General features: G+C 41.3%; 1 protein-coding gene across 13 annotated transcripts in view; it reads right to left on the bottom strand.

The window, feature by feature from the left end:
* LOC121553222 (calcium-activated potassium channel subunit alpha-1) overlaps positions 1 to 22,101 on the bottom strand; it is a 333,643-nt gene that overhangs the window by 229,347 nt on the left and 82,195 nt on the right. The window lies entirely within an intron of this gene.

Genomic DNA, 22,101 nt, shown 5'->3' with positions numbered 1-22,101 from the left:
GAGCCCAACAGACCCCAGAGCCCAACAGACCCCAGAGCCCAACAGACCCCAGAGCCCAACAGAGCCCAACAGACCCCAGAGCCCAACAGAGCCCAGAGCCCAACATACCCCAGAGCCCAACAGAGCCCAGAGCCCAACAGACCCCAGAGCCCATTAGTGGATACGTATAGATAATGAGATTAGGATGGCTGCCATCATGCCGTGTGTTTAATTTAGGGATTACACAGGTACAGTACTGTACGGTCTGGATCCTAATCTAACCTAATCTGCTGTCTGACACACACACACACACATCTGGGATGCTGGAATATTTATACTATTATTCTGTGACACACACACGCACAAATACACACATGCATGCACATACGTACATATGTGCGGACGTACACACACACACACGCAGGAAGTTAGAAAAGGAGAGAAAGAAATGGAGACCGATAGGGAGGGAGAGTGGAAAAATAGGACTCCAGCTCTTGACACCAGTGTGACATAGGGTCTTGGACATTAAAGTCCTACTCCAGCTATTGTTTTTTACTTTTCCAGTTGAAAAACAAAATCCACGTATAAATCCAGTAAAGTACACCCGCCTGGCCTTTCAGCATATACAGTCAGTACCCGCTACAGAACGTTGCCGCGCATCTCCTTTAGCATATGCATCAGATGCATATCAACCTGCAAGTTGCGCAAACATGCTTGATAAATACAAGCTTGATAAATAGTGCATAAACTATTGTAAAGGAATAATTGCATGAAGAAATATTCATGGGAATATATCCATTAAAAAAAATAAGTAATTTCTTTAGATCGAGTCAAGGATATGTTTTGTATAATTCTACAAAGTCCTCTAAAAAACATAGGCCTATAGCCTATTTTAGTTTCCCTTACAATAAAAACATTACAGTGTGATCCATTTCATCAACTTTATTTGTAGACTCGATTAGTAATAGAGTTATAGTAATGAATAAAGTCCAGTTACAGCTTCTTTTGACAAAGTAGAAACTAAAAAGATAATAATCATCATCATCATCATAATATAACTAGCCAGCTGCACAGGTGCAATTATTTGCTGTATTCCTAAACAAAAGCACCTGTGCATGAACAATTGTAAATTATTAATTGAATGAAGAAATATTCATGGAATATATTCATGACAAGATATAAAAACAGTCATTAGTTGATTGTATCAGACACTGTGTTGTACCCTTATACCCGTGCCTTTACACATGAATCCATTCTCTTTATGCTTCGGGTCCACAGTCAGCACACAGCTTCGGGGCTTTGTGTGAGCAAGCCCCACAAACAAATTGATTGCACTGCACACAGTTTTCATGGGCCTTGTTTCGTGTGCACCTGCCGACTTGACATTGTGTCTTATTTTTCCCAGAGTGGGAGCTCTGGTGCTTGGGGAAGAGGGAGAGCAGGACCTGCTGCCTTGGAAGCCTGCTTGGCGGCTGTAGCTTCTTTCATGGCGTTCATGTGGTTCTCATAAAGCTGACATGCCAGATCCAGTGGGATGCATGGTACTGAGGATGCAAACACTCTTATTTATTTTACATCTGTACACCGTGAGCGTTGCTTTACCACTCTCCATCACTGATGTGGAGTACAGCTCCGCTGGTGTGTTGTTTTGAGCAGAGGGGGGCAGCTCCCGCCTTTGTTTGTTCACTGTTCCGAGCAGGTCTTCTTCTTCTTTGCAATCAACTTATCTGCCAGGGAAATTGCTGTGAAGAAGTTGTCTGAGAGAAAGAAAGGGAGAGGCGCGCGCGCGTAGACAAGATGGCGTATTGAATAGAAAGCGGTACAAACCACCTCAAGATAAAAACATAATATTCAAAATCAGTAAGTTAGACTAAATATTAGCATTTCATATATTCGCAGTAGATAAAGTTAAATCTGGATAATAACACAAAACAAATCATAAGGCTAGAGAAATATATAGACAAATATTACAACAACACGCAACACCCAAACATGGCGGAAGATAAACGCGACTCGTCGACTGATACAGATGATATATGCTTTTCACCACTGGGTCTGGTAAGTGTGGAAAGCAACCTGTTGAAGTCGATAAATGACAAATTGGGCATACAAGAATTGGTCAGTAAGGACGTAAAAGAGTTGAAAGCGAGTCTTGAAATGAGTGACGAAAAAGCAGCGATAATGGAAACAGAAACCAAAAAATGTAAAGTGACAGTCTCTAAGATGGAAACGGACATTAGGGAACTTAAAAAGGAGAACAACCTTCTGAGAGAAGCCTTACTAGACATACAAACTAGATCGATGAGGGAAAATCTAGTACTTACGGGTATTCAGGAAAAGGAGGGAGAAATAACCGAGAATATTATGAAGGATTTCCTGCATACAGCGCTTCAAATCCCACTCGAGGCTGTCGATAAAATCCAACTCGAACGTGTACACCGTTTCGGACAAAGAGGACAGAAATATGATCGCCCAATCGTTGCCAAATTTGCATTTTTTAAGGATAAAGCTATGGTTAAAAGCCTAGGAAAAAGACTTGCTGGCACGAAAATAGGCATGAATGATCAGTTCCCGAGGGAGATTGCAGAAAGGCGCAAAGTTCTGTATCCAATCTTCAAGGAAAATAGATTAAAAGGGAAACGTGTGGCACTTGTGGTCGATAAACTATATATTGACAACCAAATGTTCAGAGACACAAAGACTACTCCATGGCTATTCTAAAAGTTGTAATAGAGGAGTTGAATAATGGAACATCCAATACTAGCAATGATAGGGATTGGAATATTAAATAACATTTATAGTAAGTATAGTATTTAAAAAAAAGGATAAAACGATATAACAAGAAAAGATAACAAGCAGAATAATACATCTTGAAATACAACTAATTAGAACATGGCTTTTTTGGCGGGAGGTTGTTGTGGTTGGTCCTGTGTTCTCCCTGGCGTCCTTTCCCCCTTGCGGCAGGTGTGGGATGTGGGTGCGTTTGCACGCTCGGCCCATTTCCTCCGCAGTCAACCATGTGGTGTGCATTTTTGTGTTTGGAAAGGTAATTTGTAAAGGTTAATTGAGTGAGAGGGGAAATGGTTGCATATCCTAGAGCCGACGGGTGTCTATGAGCAGGGGTAGTGAGAGAGAGCTTTCAATTTTGTGTAGATGAGGGATATACATTTTTAAATATAGTATACATCTAATCTAATTTTTTTATTGTCCTATCATGATGGAAAGATCCCCAACCCTATATCCTAGACACCCACCTGAGTGACCCATACACCAAAGAGAAGTTCCCATCTCCTTTATGGACCTGCTGTGAGTATGCAGCCTAAACAGAGAAATACATGCGGTCAGAGACCTACTTGAGCAGCACCGCCCCCTCAAGATTCTGAGCCTGCCTGGCAGGGTTGGTCCTACAAAGCCAGAGCCCCCTGATGGGAGAGCATTATATACAAGGAAATTCTCAAAGCTGCTAATGAGAACCTTGACGACCTTTTACCTAGCCGGTGGGGATTCCGGTGGGGTACCCCCACCCAGGTAGTGGCAGTGCTGGCAACACTGGCTGCAGTAACCCATGGGGAGGGGGTCACACTCGGACAATCAGAGAGGGGGTTTATCATTGTGGCCCAGGTGGCACAAAATAATCAAAGGTCTGACTGCACAGAGATGCTTGGGGAAAATGGTTACAACGGGGGACCAGAGTGTTTGTGTCACAGGTGAAGAGGGTGGATCTGATCTCCATCACCCAGGACTTGACATAGATTAAGTAGATTGATCAAATCTCACATTGTTGTCAATTTCTGCTCAATCTTGCATGCTTTCTCAATCAGCTGTAACTGTATGTGCACTCGTAAATCAGGTCCTTTCTTGAGTTGGGCTCTGGGATATAACAACCGTTGAGTATCTGATTTTATGGTGGATTGTGGAGGAGGGGGGTTGAGTGTGTTGGAGTATGTGAGTATGTGCGTGTGTGTTTGTCCGGAATCTGTTGTGGGGGGGTGGGGATGTTGGGGGGTATGGGATGGACCACGGTAATTATTTGCTAGGCTAATAATTGCTTGTAAATAAATTAAATGTAATACAATGGCAATCCGGGTTATATGTTAAAATCCTACGTATGAACTGCCGACATTATTACGCATATTATTTGATAATGATGGAAAATAAGATGCAAGATAGAGGTGACAGCATTGTAAATGCTTTTGGCGGTTAATCTGCTTCTGTTTTGTGCGTGGCACTGTGTGCTGTTTTCAATGTGAAATATACTTCTCCCGTGAGCAAAGAAATTCAAAAGCGTGATGATATTAATTAATAGTAATTTTGATACGAATCTGCAAATTGTCCAAATAGATACGCAAGGTAGATGGATTATTTTAAATATGTTATGGACAATAAACAGATATGGCTCATTAACATTTACGGACCAAATAATGATGATCCACACTTCTTTGACAATATATATAATAAATGATCAACCCTGCAAGCAATTCAAGACAATATTATTATGGTGGGGGATTATAATACTGTTTTAAATAGCTCAATGGACCGGAAAGGAAATCACACCACAAACAATCACCCACATGCTCTTAAGGAAATTGTGAATGTCATGGATACATTAGAACTAGTAGATATATGGAGGCTTAAATATCCTGATCTAGTGAGATATACATGGCGGAGACTCAATCAAGCTAGTCGTCTTGACTTCTTTCTTATCTCATTCTCGTTGGCACCAAAAGTTTAAAAAGTGTTGATAGGGGACAGAATGCGGTCGGACCATCATATAATTGGCATATATATTACTCTTACTGAATTTCCACGTGGGCGAGGATATTGGAAATGTAATCAAAGCCTATTGGATGATAATTTATTTTTAACTAGGACAAAGGAATTTATAACTGACTTTTTCCGACATAACATAGGTACAGCAAATCCCCTTATTGTATGGGACACCTTTAAATGTGCCTTTAGAGGCCATGCAATTCAGTACTCATCTCAAAAACAAAAGATATTTACGTCAAAAGAGTTTTATACTTACAAAGGAAATAGAAAGTCTAACAGAACAGCTAGATGGCAATAACAACTGTAACATAGAGGTTCAGAATAAATTAGAGGAAAAACAAAAAGAAATGGAGAAACTTATTCAAGAAAGATCAAGTGTAATATATTATAAAAATAAAGCAAACTGGATGGAATATGGGGAAAAATGCACCAAATTATTTTTTAATCTTCAAGATAGGAATGCTACCAAAAATAATTTAATGAAACTGGTTTCAATTGACGGAGTAACCCATGATTCACCAAATTATATTTTGAAAGAGGAAACAAGGTACTTTAAGCATATGTTTTTGTTTCAGTCGCCTCCATCTCCTCTAACTGAAACTAATTGTAGAGATTTTTTTTTCTATTGATAATGTAAAATTAACAGCCAAACAGAAAGACTCATGTGAAGGTGAAATTACAGAGGAGGAACTTCTGGATGCAATTAAAGACTTTAAGTCAGGGAAAATTCCAGGGTTGGATGGCATACAAGTCGAAGTATACCAAACCTTTTTTGATATACTAAGAGGACCGTTATTAGCATGTTTTAACCACTCCTATGTAAATGGTAGATTATCTGACACTCAAGAAGAAGGTCTGATCTCATTATTACTGAAACAGGATACAAGTGGAAAATATAAAGATCCAGTCCATTAAAAAAAATTGTAGGCCCCTTACACTTCCGTGTTGTGATGCAAAAATTCTAGCAAAATGTATAGCGCATAGAATTAAAAAAGCTATTGTCGGATATTATTCATTCTAATTAGACAGGTTTTTTTTACATGGAAGATACTGTGACGTCACGAGAGGCTACACAGCTTTCAGCGGGATTGCTCAAGTAGTGCAAGGAGACAAGGTTCAAACAAAACAAGGATTTTATTATAGGTCTTGGGAAATTAACGAAAATATAACAAAATTCTGTTCTCTTGTGGCTCTTTAAGGGTTAACAGTTCAGGGATGTCTCTTCCACATCCAAAATCATAATTCTCACTCGCTCAGATAACTTTTCCCCAGCCTTACTGTAGTCCACGTTGCAGCTAGTGGCCAACCCAGCAAAAAGTCCTTCCAAATGTCTCTCACGTATTTCCACAGGTGCATATATCCAAAGGTGAGTATTTCCCAAAGGTAAGTATCTCCAAATCCTTATATTCCTCATGGAAGTGGACGTGCAGCACTCTTGTCCTCCAGAGAGCCCAGGTTGGAGACTGTGTCTCTTCCCTTCCCAAACCTTCAGCTCATCAGCTCCTCATTTGTTTCAGCTGCGTGGGAAGATTGGCCATAGAGGGGTGGAGTTCCCGACCATACCAGCAGATGGAGCCATAGCTGTCTGGGTTTGCAGCCACCTCAGGGGGATGTAACGTCCCTCCAGGACACAGCCTCTCGTGACATCACACATCCCCCCTCCTCGGGACCGACGTCCTCGTCGGGTAAAGGCAGCGAAGAAGGCATCACGCCGGGAGAGGGCGTCCGCATTGCCGTGGTGCTTGCCAGCCCATACTGGCCTGTGAGAGGGGGAAGCTCTTGGGTGCCTGGGACGTCTTCTTCACTGGAGAACGGAGCGCTTTCCTGGGCTGCGTTCTCTTCTCCCGTATCCGGACCAGTCTCGGTGTCGGTCTGGGCACCTGCCATCCCTATCAGAGCCCGGGCGGGAGTGAGTAACTCGGAGGATTGCACCGGAGCCTTCCCAGGATGAGTCTTGCCTCTCCGTTTCCGAGGTACTCGGGTTATCCTCTCCTGAGACTCTCTCCAGAGTGGGTAAAAGGCTGGGCAGTCTCGTCCAATTAGGACAGGGACGGGGAGGGAATCAACCACCCCCGCCGTCGTGTGTATGGTTCCCCGTGTGCTGGTCATTGTAAGTTCAGTAATGGGGTATTCTCTGGTGTCCCCATGGACACAGGAAACTGGGAGGACTTTCCCGGGGTCAGACACGTTGGGCCCACCAAATCCTTACGCACCAGGGTGGCCCGGCTACCAGAATCCAGTAAGGCCTCCACATCATGGTGATTCACAGTTACCGGGCAGGTGGGGGGTCGATCTGGGCCGCCATCTACGACTCCCAAGAGCGAGGCAAAACGGTGTGTGGGTGCTGAGCTGGAGGACTCCGCAGTGGGCATAGGTTCATCGGCTGGTTTCCCACACTGCCAGGAGATATGTCCCATCTCCCCACACCGGTAACACTGTCGAGTTTCCCCCTCCTGGTGTACTCTTCTTGGACCCGCCTGGTTTCTGGCTCCCCCTGGAGCCGGGATAAGTCCTGACGTGGCTGGGTTCGAGACCTTGGGGGTCCTTTGGACGGGTTCTTCCCATTTGTGGTGGGGCCGCCCTCCTGGGGTCTTTTCGGGAAGCATTCAGCATCTCCGCTGTGGCCTGGTACTTTTCCACAGCTTCCACGGTCAGATCAGCCGTGGTCAAGGCCTGTTGACTGATGAACCGTTTTGCCTCATAAGGCAGGGCGCGTAGGTAACGATCCACCACAACGGCCTCCACCACCGCCGCTGCTGTATTCCTCTGCGGATCCAGCCATTTCCTTGCGATTCGGACAAGTTCATGCATCTGCGCCCGAGGAGGTTGGTCTGGTTGGAAGGTCCAGCTGTGAAAGCGCTGGGCCATACCAAACTTTGTGAGTCCATATCTGCTGAGGATCTCAGACTTCAGGGCATCATAGTCAGTAACCTGGTCAGGGCCCAGGTCCCGGACAGCATTCAGCGATTCCCCGGTTAGAAAGGGGGCTAACAGACCAACCCACTGTTGCTTGGGCCAGGCTTCCCTAGTGGCCGTGGCCTCAAATGCATGCAGGTATGCCTCAATGTCATCGGTAGCTCCCATCTTAGATATAAAGTCACTTGCCTTTATTGGGCGGGTATTTTGGACCACCCTCTGTCTCTGCAACTGCAATTCCTCTGCCTTCAGAAGGTTGGCTTTCTTTTGCTCCTCCAAGAGAGCCACGTTTACTTGCATCTGGGCTTGCTGGCCAGCAACAAGGGCTTTCAATATGTCCTCCATTTCAGTCGGCGGGAGCCTACGGCCAACTTGGAAAACTGGGTGATCAAACCTTCGGTATCCTCCTCTGACATGCACTATTAACGCTTGAGCGTGCCCGTATTCTCCACCATCTGTGACGTCACGAGAGGCTACACAGCTTTCAGCGGGATTGCTCAAGTAGTGCAAGGAGACAAGGTTCAAACAAAACAAGGATTTTATTATAGGTCTTGGGAAATTAACGAAAATATAACAAAATTCTGTTCTCTTGTGGCTCTTTAAGGGTTAACAGTTCAGGGATGTCTCTTCCACATCCAAAATCATAATTCTCACTCGCTCAGATAACTTTTCCCCAGCCTTACTGTAGTCCACGTTGCAGCTAGTGGCCAACCCAGCAAAAAGTCCTTCCAAATGTCTCTCACGTATTTCCACAGGTGCATATATCCAAAGGTGAGTATTTCCCAAAGGTAAGTATCTCCAAATCCTTATATTCCTCATGGAAGTGGACGTGCAGCACTCTTGTCCTCCAGAGAGCCCAGGTTGGAGACTGTGTCTCTTCCCTTCCCAAACCTTCAGCTCATCAGCTCCTCATTTGTTTCAGCTGCGTGGGAAGATTGGCCATAGAGGGGTGGAGTTCCCGACCATACCAGCAGATGGAGCCATAGCTGTCTGGGTTTGCAGCCACCTCAGGGGGATGTAACGTCCCTCCAGGACACAGCCTCTCGTGACATCACAATACATTGGAGATAATATAAGGCAAGTATTGGAAACAATAGAACATTATGGAAAATCTGAGAAACCAGGCCTGCTATTCATAGCAGACTTCGAAAAGGCATTTGATAAAGTACGACTGGGGTTTATATATAAATGCCTGGAGCATTTCAATTTTGGTGAATCTCTTATAAAATGGGTCAAAATCATGTATAGTAACCCTAGGGGTAAAATATTAAATAATGGCTATTTCTCAGAAAGTTTTAAACTGTCAAGAGGAGTGAAACAAGGTTGTCCACTATCGGCATATCTATTTATTGTGGCCATCGAGATGTTAGCTATTAAAATCAGATCCAACAATAATATCAGGGGATTAGAAATCCAGGGCTTAAAAACAAAGGTGTCATTGTACGCTGATGATTCATGTTTTCTTTTAAATCCACAACTAGAATCACTCCACAGCCTCATAGAGGATCTATATACATTTTCTAACCTCTCTGGATTACAACCAAATTATGACAAATGTACTATATTACGTATTGGATCAATAAAAAATACAATTTTTACATTGCCATGTAGTTTACCAATAAAATGGTCTGATGGTGATGTGGATATACTCGGAATACATATCCCAAAGGAAATAAATGATCTCACTTCAATAAATTATAATAGAAAGTTAGCAAAAATAGATAAGATCTTGCTACCATGGAAAGGATATACCTGTCAATTTGTGGAAAAATCACCCTGATTAACTCTTTAGTTTTATCCCAGTTTACCTATTTGCTTATGGTTTTGCCTACGCCTAGCGAACAGTTTTTTAAATTATATGAGAAAAAAATATTCCATTTTATTTGGAACGGCAAGCCAGACAAAATTAAACGGGCCTATTTATATAATGAATATGAATTCGGAGGACAGAAATGATTAAATATTAAAGCATTAGACCTATCACTAAAAGCTTCAGTCATACAAAAGTTATACTTAAATCCGAACTGGTTCTCAAGCAAATTAGTAAGATTGTCTCACCCAATGTTCAAGAATGGCCTTTTTCCCTTTATTCAGATAACAACCACTCACTTTCAGTTATTTGAAAAGGAAATCATCTCCCAGATATCACTATTTCTAAAACAAGCAATAGAAAGTTGGTTGCAATTTCAATTTAATCCTCCAGAAACGACAGAATAAATAATGCAACAAATATTGTGGTTAAACTCAAATATACTAATTGACCCAAAAACTTTTTTTTGGGACAAAATGTTTAAAAAAGGTATAATCTTTGTAAATGATATCATCGGTAGGACTGGTGGAGTTATGTCGTACATGCAGCTAACAAAAACATATGGAAATGTCTGCTCTACCCAAAATTACAACCAAATAATTGCAGCCTTACCGCAAAAATGGAAGAGGAAAGTGGAAGGAGGAGAAAGTAAGGAACTTGTCTGTCGGCCTTGCATTAAAGAACATAATTGGTTAAGGAAAACTGTGATAAATAAAAAAGTATATCAGTTTCATTTAAGGACCAAAGGATTGACAGCCGTCCCATATAGATTGCAAAATAGTTGGGAAGAGATTTTTGACGTACCGATCCCATGGCATAGTGTTTATGAACTGATACGCAAAACGACACCGGATTCAAAACTTTGAATCTTTCAATTTAAATTATTATATAAAATTCTTGCTACCAATATAATGTTATTTATATGGGGGATACAATCTTCCCAGCTCTGCAGATTTTGCAGCGAAGAGACAGAATCATTAGATCATTTGTTTTGGTACTGTCCATTTGTAGCTTGTTTTTGACACAGGTCCAGGAATGGCTAAAGGATTGCAATATTTACCTGGAGCTAACCCTGCAGTGATCTGAAAAGTCATAGTCAATCGATCAATAACATAATAATACTATTAGCAAAAAAAAATATTTTCAATTCACAATCTGTAGAAACAATGAGAATAGAAAGGTTCAGAACTTTTGTAAGACATCACAGTACAGTTGAAAAATATATGGCAAATAGAAATCCAATATGGATGGTGTTAAGAGATAGATGGGAGGTGTTGAATGGAGCTGAAGGATGGGACTAATAACAACAAACAATAACAAGATAACTAATAATGTAAGCATACTGTGTCCCTAATAAGTGTATGGGTTGTAGGTTGGGAGCTTTTGTGAAGGAGCACAGTTAGAAAGATATGGCATATAGAAGCAAAAAAGACAAGAAAAAAATAAAAATAATAAAGAAGTTGTCCATGGTCATATTTCTGCGTTTGCCCATGTAATGCTCCACGAGTCTCAAAATCACAGTCTCAGACAGTCGCTCACCTGGTTTCAACTTTCCCCAGATATGGACTTGGTTTCGACATCCAAAACTTAACTGAAGTCACATCCACCATTATCAGTTTCAATCTGCTTTCTATCACCCATTCATCCATTGACGACAGAATAGCATATTTTAATTGTATGTTTATTATGTTACTAGTTTTTGCTTAGTAGCCAGAGCAATGCTGCCGCGCCAGTGGTCATGTGCTGAATGCATGGACAGCATGGCTATTCTTGGAAAAAGAGCTGCACCTCTATAATTTTGAGAGTTATTTGACAAAAGGTAAGTGTAATAGAAACTGTAGAATATGCTCTTTCAGATACTATATAGAAATCACAATGTTTTACCTGCATGTGACTCTGAAGGAGGATATGATAAAGCGATGCTCCTTTCCCTTCATCTGTCAATTACAAGATGCACCCATCTCTTCATGTACAACTTGACAATTTATAGGCCTAATATTTTCACTCGTCAGATTGTCAATTTAATCTTGTCTATAGGCTTAACTCTTATTATATATGAAATTAATTTTGGTATAGTTTAGGTGTAGTTTCGATGGGCCGGCTGTGCAGGCTGACTGACATCGTTTTCTTCCCGCTCATCAACTTGGATAGAGTAAAGGATATGTTTTGCATTATTCTAAAGGCCTACTGCAACACATAGCATGCTTTAGTTTCCCTTGCAATACATTTGATTAGTAATAGAGTTACAGTAAATAAAACAGTCCCATAACAGCTTAAAAGAGAATGGTATCAACCTGCGGTCAAATTATTAACATGAGCGCCAACGCTGATAAATAGGCACAGTGGTGCAACTTTCACTGGGGACGGGGGGGACATGTCCCTCCCACATTCTGAAATTGCATTTTTGTCCCCCCCGAGTTTTATCATTGGAATGTGATACAAAACAAGGCACGGTGTGCTTTAGGACCATGCAGAGTAGAATTATTAAATTAAATCAACATCTTCACCCTCCTTATCATTCAGTTAGGTCTAATTTGTTAGGCTTAAATTGTGAAGTAAGGTGCACAATTATCGCCCATTCATCCATTTGTCAATCGGTGAGGAGAGGGAGACGCATTAGCGCCTGGCTGGGTATCAAGTCGTCCTACAGCACATTGTCTTGGCAGATTAAGTTAGGAATATGTGTGAAAAAAAGGTAAGTATCTGTGGCATTGTGTTGTGTGACAGTGGCCTTTTATTGTCCCCAGCACAAGGTGCACCTGTGTAATGATCATTCTGTTTCATCAGCTTCTTGAATCAGCTTCTTGATATGTGGATGGATTATCTTGGCAAAGTAGAAATCCTCAAAAACTGGGAATGTAAACAAATTTGTGCACAAAATCTGAAAAAATTAGCTTTTTGTGCATATGGAACATTTCTGGGATGTTTTATTTCAGCTCATGAAAGATAGGACCAAAACTGTGCATGTTGCGTTTATATTTTTGTTCAGTATATATACACAGAGTGTACAGCACATTAGGAACCCCTGGTCTTTCCATGATATAGACTAACCAGTCTTTTGTCTATCATTATTTAGGCTACCTGTTGCTTTAATGTCTCTCTCGCTCTCTCCCAGACAACAGCCCCCTCACATTTGCACACATGCAGGTGATGCACAGCACATACCATGACTTTCATGCCCATACGAACCCGGTTTGCTTACAAACAATTTGCTATAACTGGGCTATAACTCACTAACTATCACCGAATATCAAGAAATGTGCACGTGTGGCTACACGCAGCTCTGCGCTTTGATCTCAAATGCGCATTTCGCAACCGCAGGTGATTGAAAGACCGCTCGTGACTGGCAATGCTATATTTCTACTCCGATGCGCTCTGCAGAGATTGCATCTGGAGCACACTTTGATCACACTGTGGTCCTCTGTAGCTCAATTGGTAGAGCACAGCGCTTGTAATGCCAGGGGTAGTGGGTTCGATCCCCGGGACCACCCATACGTAAAAATGTATGCACGCATGACTGTAAGTCGCTTTGGATAAAAGCGTCTGCTAAATGGCATATTATTTTATTTTTTTACTTGTCCATTCGGACAACTTAAATCTATATTATGATTGTCCGAATTCTATTTTTTTCTTGTCCTGGACAAGTGTTAATGTTGAACCCTGCTTCATAGACTCGTTTGTAAATGGTTCTTTCTAGAAACCTCTATGAAGGATTCTTCCTAGAACCCTCTATAAATGGTTCAAACAAGAAACCTTTTATAATCTAAAACAGTGGTTACTAACCTTTTTTGAGTCAAGATCACTTTCACAGTCAAAAAGCAAGCTGAGATCTACCGTTAAAATTTAACATTAACCTAATAAAAATGTGGTTTGTCCAGTAGACCTAATACATTATCACAGCATATTGGCTATATGCCTTGCCTGCCAATGTTGTACTTCTCAGACCATATTATATTTCAAAACTTGAGCTTTGATAACAAAATAGATCAGTTGGTGTAGCACTTGCGAGGCACACCTGAGCATGAATTGAAATAATTTCAGTGGTGTAAAGTACTTAAGTAAAAATACTTTAAAGTACTACTTAAGTAGTTTTTTGGGGGTATCTGTACTTTGCTTTACTATTTATATTTTGACTACTTTCACTTCACTACATTCCTAAAGAAAATGATGTACTTTTTACTCCATATAATTTACCTGACACCAAAAAGTACTCGTTACATTTTGAATACTTAGCAGGACAGGAAAATGGTCAAATTCATGCACTTATCAAGAGAACATCCCTGGTCATCCCTACTGTCTCTGATTTGACTCACTGAACACACATGCTTTGTTTGTAAACGATGTCTGGTGTTGGAATATGTCCCTGGCTATCTGTAAATAAATAGCAAACAAGAAAATTGCTTAATATAAGGAATTTGAAATTATTTATACTTTTACTTTTGATACTTAGGTATATTTAAAAATAAATACTTTTAGACGTTTACTCAAGTAGTATTTTACTGGGTGACTTTCACTTTTACTTGAGTGATTTCTATTAAGAAACAATATCTTTACTTTTACTCAAGTATGACAATTCGTTACTTTTTCCACCACTAAATCATTTGCAAACAATTCGCTTTTTTATTTTACTGGACTGATGGTCCCTGCATCTGATGGTCATGATGCTTTCAAGACAACAAAAAAATACAAGGTCAAATCACTACGTCAGTGATCTTCAGGTTGGAAAGTCTGAGCTCTAGAAAGATGCCAGAGTTTCCGACTTGGAATTCCGAGTTGGATGACTGTTCAAAGCGATTTTTCCCAGTTGTCTTGAACGCACTGAAGTCGGAAGTCTAAGATTTCCGAGTTTCAGTTGTTTTGAACACAGCATTAGTCTCAGCAGAGGGAGGGAGAGCGAAGCAGAGGGTCCGCCTCTCCTTCCTTTCCTCCGGTGAGACTGACCAGAGAGACACAGTCTTACACCATATGGCGAAACTCGAGTCGCACCGCATCTGCCTCATGCACAAATTCATGTTATTCCAATGACCAGAGAAAGTGAAATATTCCTCGATATTAAAATAGATTTAATAAACTGCTAATAATGATAAAACACACAGGGCTATCGATACACTTGGCTACTCATTCATTGCAGCTGCAGTGCGAGTGGAAGTAGGGAGAAGCGTGTTTTATGTTTTGTAATAGTGTTGAATAAAAACAGCGTTGACAGTGCTGAATAAAAAGTTAGACCTGAACTCACTCATAAAAACAGCATCTTTGTAAATTTATCAGATAACTCAAACTCCTGATGTTAAAGTTGAATAACTGAGATAAACACAAATGCTCAGGCACTATTAAAAAAAAGAAAAAAGGTTATTCAGAAGGGTTATGTTGAACCTTTCTTGCCTTCCAAATAATCGTCAAAGAACCCTTTCTTCCAAAAACGGTTCTTAGGATGCAGTGTTTCCCCTATATGCATATAGCAGCGGCGCATCAATCGTGGCCGCCACTGCAAAAAAATATAATATGTAGATGTATGTATTATAATGTAGATGTATATATGCATCTCCTTTAAACGTTAGACACCCGCGCTAGACCACATTCCCCCCTGCTAACTCTGCCACCGCTGCCAAAAGAAATCCTAGGGGAAACACAGGGATGAAAAAAGGTCTAGGCAGAACCATATCCTTCCGCACCGTTTTGGAACCCTTTTTTGTAATAGTGTTCAGTACACAGGGCTAAATAATGATTCTCGTGACGTGACGCTAATTGGCAAAGAAAACATAACTACTCAAAATAAACCTTTCTATCAGGCGCCTTTCAAATCTGTGATTTTCATTAAGTCGGTTCGTTTAGCTAATTCATTAAAGCAGTTTCACACTACACCGACACAAGGAGCAAAAAACGTCAGTAGGCTACTGTACATTGAGTCTGAATAAGGAGCCTGATCACCTCTGCTGGTTAAACTAACAAGGTGTGGCCTTGTTTTTCCTCAGCCACTAAAGCTCACAACACAAGCTCTACATAAATCCTGTTAATGCCTCAATGACACGTTTGTACTAAGGGAGAACTTTCCGATACCATAGGTGAGCTTTCAGACTTTCTTGTCCCCCGCCTCAATTCCACCACCTCCCCACTCCACTCCTCACCCTATCCTTCTCTCCTTCACCCTGTCCCCTCACTGTTGACAGCTCCACACACTGGCCCCATTCTGGCTGCCCTCGCCCCACCCTGTGCCCAACGTGTGGTCATCAATAAGGTCATGTCTGAGGAATGCCTTAAAAGCCTCAACGGCCGCCAGCGCGCACACAGCCATTAGGACAAGACCGCTTGAAGACACGGCTGCACTGGCTGGAAAAGTAGCCAACTGCCCCTCCCTCTCCTTCATCCCCAGTCTTCATAATATCCGTTTAAAGGCCCTGTCAAGACCCACTGGGCATTTCATCGTGGAGAATTGGGTCATATTTGGTAGATAAGTCGATCAATTAGATTCCAACTTATTTTCACCTACACAAAAACACAGCCAAAAGTTTGTTGAATTCCCAATGGTTTATCAAATCAAACTTTAAATGCACTTTAAATACAGTTTGATTTGATTTAATCCTATAATGTAACTTTTATTTTTGGTTGAGATTGAGATGTCAATTATTAATCTATTATTAACTTGTAGATTCCATTTGAAATCAACCAAAACTTGAAACCTTAGGCCTATATGTATTGTCTATTTAAGCAATAAGGCCCGAGGAGGTGCGGTATACAGTGAGGGAAAAAAGTATTTGATCCCCTGCTGATTTTGTATGTTTGCCCACTGACAAAGACATGATCAGTCTATAATTTTAATGGTAGGTTTATTTGAACAGTGAGAGACAGAATAACAACAAAAAAATCCAGAAAAACGCATGTCAAAAATGTTATAAATTGATTTGCATTTTAATGAGGGAAATAAGTATGGCCAATATACCACGGCTAAGGACTGTTCTTATGCACGACACAACGTGGAGTGCCTGGATACAGCCCTTAGCCGTGGTATATTGGCCATATACCACAAACCCCCCGAGGTTCCTTATTGCTATTATAAACTGGTTACCAACGTAATTAGAGCAGTAAATAGTCAATTTACCCATGGTATACTGTATGATATACTGTACCATGGCTTTCATCCAATCAGCATTCAGAGCTCAAACCTAATATTTGTTGAATTTTAGTTGAATCCTGGGATGAGTTTAAACAATAGCTGTTAATGACTTCACAAATGCTATATAGGCCTAAATAGTATCATTGATGATACACTACATGGCCAAAAGTAGGTGGACACCCCTTCAAATTAGTGGATTCGGCTATTTCAGCCACACCTGTTGCTGACGTGTATAAAGTCGAGCACACAGCCCTGCAATCTCCATAGACAAACATTGGCAGTAGAATGGCCTTACTGAAGAGCTCAGTGACTTTTAACATGGCACCGTCATAGGATGCCACCTTTCCAACAAGTCAGTTTGTTAAATTTCTGCCCTGCTAGAGCTGCCCGGTCAACTGTAAGTGCTGTTATTGTGAAGTGGAAACGTCTAGGAGCAACAACGGCTCAGCCGCGAAGTGGTAGGCTACACAAGCTCACAGAACGGGACCGCCGAGTGCTGAAGCCAGTAGCGCGTAAAAATCGTCTGTCCTCGGTTGCAACACTCACTACTGTGGTCCTCTGTAGCTCAGCTGGTAGAGCACGGCGCTTGTAACGCCAAGGTAGTGGGTTCGATCCCCGGGACCACCCATACACAAAAATGTATGCACGCATGACTGTAAGTCGCTTTGGATAAAAGCGTCTGCTAAATGGCATATTTATTTTTATTTACTACCGAGTTCCAAACTGCCTCTGGAAGCAACGTCAGCACAATAACTGTTAGTCAGGAGCTTAATGAAATGGGTTTCCTTGCCAAGCAGCCGCACACAAGCCTAACATCACCATGCGCAATGCCAAGCGTCGGCTGGAGTGGTGTAAAGCCGCCATTGGACTCTGGAGCAGTGGATAGGCGTTCTCTGGAGTGATGAATCACACTTCACCATCTGGCAGTTCGACGGACAAATCTGGGTTTGGCGGATGCCAGGAGAACGCTACCTGCCTCAATGCATAGAGCCAACTGTAAAGTTTGGTGGAGGAGGAATAATGGTCTGGGGCTGTTTTTCATGGTTCTGGCCCCTTAGTTCCAGTGAAGGGAAATCTTAACGCTACAGCTACAGCATACAATGACATTCTAGATGATTCTGTGCTTCCAACTTTGTGGCAACAGTTTGGGAAGGCCCTTTCCTGTTTCAGCATGAAAAATGCACCCGAGCACAAAGCAAGGTCCATACAGAAATGGTTTTATTCAGATCGATGTGGAAGAACTTGACTGGCCTGCACAGATCCCTGACCTCAACCCCATCGAACACCTTTGGGATGAATTGGAACGCCGACTGCGAGCCAGGCCTAATCGCCCAACATCAGTGCCTGACCTCAGTAATACTCGTGGCTGAATGGAAGCAAGTCCCCGCAGCAATGTTCCAACATCTAGTGGAAAGCCTTCCCAGAAGAGTGGAGGCTGTTATAGCAGTAAATGGGGGACCAACTCCATATTAATGTCCATGATTTTGGAATGAGATGTTCGAAGAGTAGGTGTCCACATACTTTTGGTCATGTAGTGTATATGATTGATAAAGTATGGTTACATTTCCTTTGCTCTGTTGAACCTACCCTTTGGAATGACTTCAATAGCAACAGCGAATCTATGAAGTGGAGATTTCTCAACAATCATTCTCAAAAATCTAATTTCACGACAGCACATTGGTAATAGTATGTGACAAATATCCAAGATAAGCAGGACTGGGCTTGGTTAAAACCATGAAATGTGAGAACGAAGGGATAGCTTTAGATAGATCAACTCTCCAGTAGAAGGTGCTGCCCAGCCTAGAGTTTTTTTCTTAATAGTGGATTTACGTTGGGATCTGACAATGTTTCAAAGGTACAAATTCAACATTTTATACAATGTTTGTCTTTGTTGGAAATTGGTTACATAATCCTGTGGTTGAAATGTTACCCTCAAAACAACAGTTGATTACTTTTTTCAAATCCAATGTATTTTCCACATAGATTCCATGTCACAATACGTTGACAAGTTACGTTGAAACAATGTTGATTTAACCAGTTTGTGTCCAGTGGGGACTGTCGAAAAGATAAGAAAACAGTGATGGAATAATCTTGCCACTGTACACAGGAACAGGGGGGGATTTCCACTGTGTAGAATAGTGGTTCCCTGGCTGTGTGGTCTGAATGGGGCCGGCTGGTTTTGATAAGAGAACACTGAGGCTCGGTCACAGCGGCCGGAACGGAGCGGGAACCCAGAGTGGGAAACAGTGGGCCGTTGTATAGAACGTATTAGCAAACAAAAAACAATTTGTGCCTATTATAAGGATGAATCTCAGATGCCAGTGTCCTGATGGAAATCTGGGTTTGGTCAGATCTATAATGAAGAAGTTAGTTTTACTTTGAACTGAAACTGGTCCTGGTCTGTGTCAGAGCGTGACATCATTAGATTCCTTCAGGAGAGCAGTGATTGGACAGGACAGATGCCGTGTTCACCTGCTAGTCGGAACTAGGAAACTCCAAAACTTTCGACTTGCTAACTGGTTTAACGCGGCACGTGAACAGGGTGGTGAAAGTGGACAGTTTGTACTTGATGGTCCTTTCCAATAAATGTCGAGGGTCTTATTCTGGTGACATGATGATCGATGCTTGACTGCTGTTTGACAAATAAAAATATTCTCGCTCTTATCCAGAGCAGAGCCTACCCACACCGTATCTGGGAGCTGTCGGCTACAGTGCCAACACCAGAGTACGCACATTTGCTATTTAACTCAACAGTTTGTGAATACACTATCCGTAGAGTTGAAAATGCGATGGAAACTGTCGTAGTAAATATTAAAATGTTATAGCTTGGTCTGACTAAAATCTTGTGCATGACCCATTTTAATGTTAGGAGCTTGTTTTCAATCAATGCTGTTCCTATGCAAGAACAATGGACAGAGCCAATATCTTCTCAAGGACAACACCCACGCCACAGGCCACAATCTGGTTGCTCCCCACAAGACTTTCCTTTGAAAACATACACACATTCACACACACATCTCCATGCATACGCACACTCATCCTCATGCCTCACGAGTTACGCACACACACAAACTGCACTTTTTTTCTACTGGTCGGGTGCCTAGGGCAGAGGACTCTGCCGTGCACAAAATGGGGCTTCTACTCTGGACAGAGCAGACCCGCCTCCTACGCCTCCGGAACCAATCAAGGGACTAGAAGAAGGACCCCTTCCTTTGTGTTGCATTGTATAAAGTAATGCTGAAAACTCTGTTTTTGATCCCTTTTCAACTGTCTCCATAAGAGGCAACTGAATGGGTCCATGCATGTAGCTTGAGCAGTACCAGCTATCTCTGTGTTTAATAAACTGCCTTTTGCTTAAGCATATTCCTCTCTGTCTAGCGTCGTTGGTTTGTACTTCCTCTCCTTATGGTTTCACCAACAAAAAACACTGAACAGTTTATGTTCAATGCGAAAAAGTACATTTTGTATGCACTACGTCATCCATCATGCACTGATTTGTTCCGGCAACAAGTCAGTTTGGTGGAAACATACCACTGGTGGGAAAATGCTTCCCCTTTTCCTGCACCGAGCTGACACACCTGCTTTGTGTGGTACCCTGAAAACAGAGGGTGTGTGAGGCGTAAAGACATTTGTGTGTGCCCAGACAATGCCAGCATTCATCCATGCACTAGTGCTGAGTGATTAGCCGAAACGTCGTATTTCTTCGGTTATTAAACATCTAATAGACTGACATCGGTTCAATTACTTGAATTCCCATTTAGTTCGGTTTTTTTGTGAGCCCAATACTCCATTTCAATAGAGTGAAATCAAATCATTCACGAGAGTAATGAAGTCAAGAACTATGTGGGAACTTGTCTGTCGGCCTTGCATTAAAGAACATAATTGGTTAAAGAAAATTGTGATAAATAAAAAAGTATGCCAGTTTCATTTAAGGACCAAAGGATTGACAGCCGTCCCATATAGATTACTAAATAGTTGGGAAGAGATTTTTGACGTACCGATTCCATGGCATAGTGTTTATGAACTGATACGCAAAACGACGCCGGATTCAAAGCTTAGAATTTTTCTATTTAAATTATTATATAAAATTCTTGCTACCAATATAATGTTATTTATATGGGGGATACGATCTTCCCAGCTCCGCAGATTTTGCTGCGAAGAGACAGAATCATTAGATCATTTGTTTTGGTACTGTACATTTGTAGTTTGTTTTTGGACTCAGGTCCAGGAATGGCTAAAGGATTGCAATATTTACCTGGAGCTAACCCTGCAGATAGCATTACTGGGTGATCTGAAAAGTCATAGTCAATCGATTAATAATATAATAATAATTTTAGCAAAAATGTTTATTTTCAATTTATAATCTGTAGAAACAATGAGAATAGAAAGGTTCAGAACTTTTGTAAAACATCACAGTACAGTTGAAAAATATATGGCAAATAGAAATCCAATATGGATGGTGTTAAGAGATAGATGGATGGTGTTGAATGGAGTTGAAGGATGGGACTAATAACAACTAACAACAACATCTAATAACAACAAGATTACTAATAATGTAAAGCATACTGTGTCCATAATAAGAATATAGGTTATAGGTAGAGAGCTTTTGTGAAAGATCACAGTTAGAAAGATATGGCATATAGAAGCAACCCGATGGACGGAAGTTCAGGAGTAAAAACAAACAAAATAGAATTATCCATAAAATGTATATAGTATGTATAAGCTGGAAGTAGAGGCCTAAGCATTGTTGTTCACTAGTTTACTCCAATTAGGGAAGGGGTGGTGGGGTTGCAAAGTAATAAAGGGAAATATTTTTTTTTAAAGGATATGTATATGTACAGTTGAAGTCGGAAGTTTACATACACCTTAGCCTAATACATTTAAACTCAGTTTTTCACAATTCCTGACATTTGAAGCAACATCTCAAGTCATCAGTGAGGAAATTAAAGCTTGGTCGCAAATGGGTCTTCCAAATGGACAATGACCCCAAGCATACTTCCAAAGTTGTGGCAAAATGGCTTAAGGACAACAAAGTCAAGGTATTGGAGTGGCCATCACAAAGCCCTGACCTCAATCCTATAGAACATTTGTGGGCAGAACTGAAAAAGCATGTGCGAGCAAGGAAGCCTACAAACCTGACTCAGTTACACCAGCTCTGTCAGAAGGAATGGGCCAAAATTCACCCAACTTATTGTGGGAAGCTTGTGGAAGGCTACCCGAAACGTTTGACCCAAGTTAAACAATTTAAAGGCTACCAAATACTAATTGAGTGTATGTAAACTTCTGACCCACTGGGAATGTGATGAAAGAAATAAAAGCTGAAATAAATCACTCTCTACTATTATTCTGACATTTCACATTCTTAAAATAAAGTGGGGATCCTAACTGACCTAAGACAGGGAATTTTTACTAGGATTAAATGTCAGGAATGGTGAAAAACTAAGTTTAAATGTATTTGGCTAAGGTGTATGTAAACTTCCGACTTCAACTGTATGTGTGTGTATGTGTATATACA

The sequence above is a fragment of the Coregonus clupeaformis genome, chromosome 37, assembly GCF_020615455.1.
Source record: "Coregonus clupeaformis isolate EN_2021a chromosome 37, ASM2061545v1, whole genome shotgun sequence".
Lineage (NCBI taxonomy): Eukaryota > Metazoa > Chordata > Actinopteri > Salmoniformes > Salmonidae > Coregonus > Coregonus clupeaformis.
This window is presented reverse-complemented; position numbering and strand designations above follow the sequence as displayed.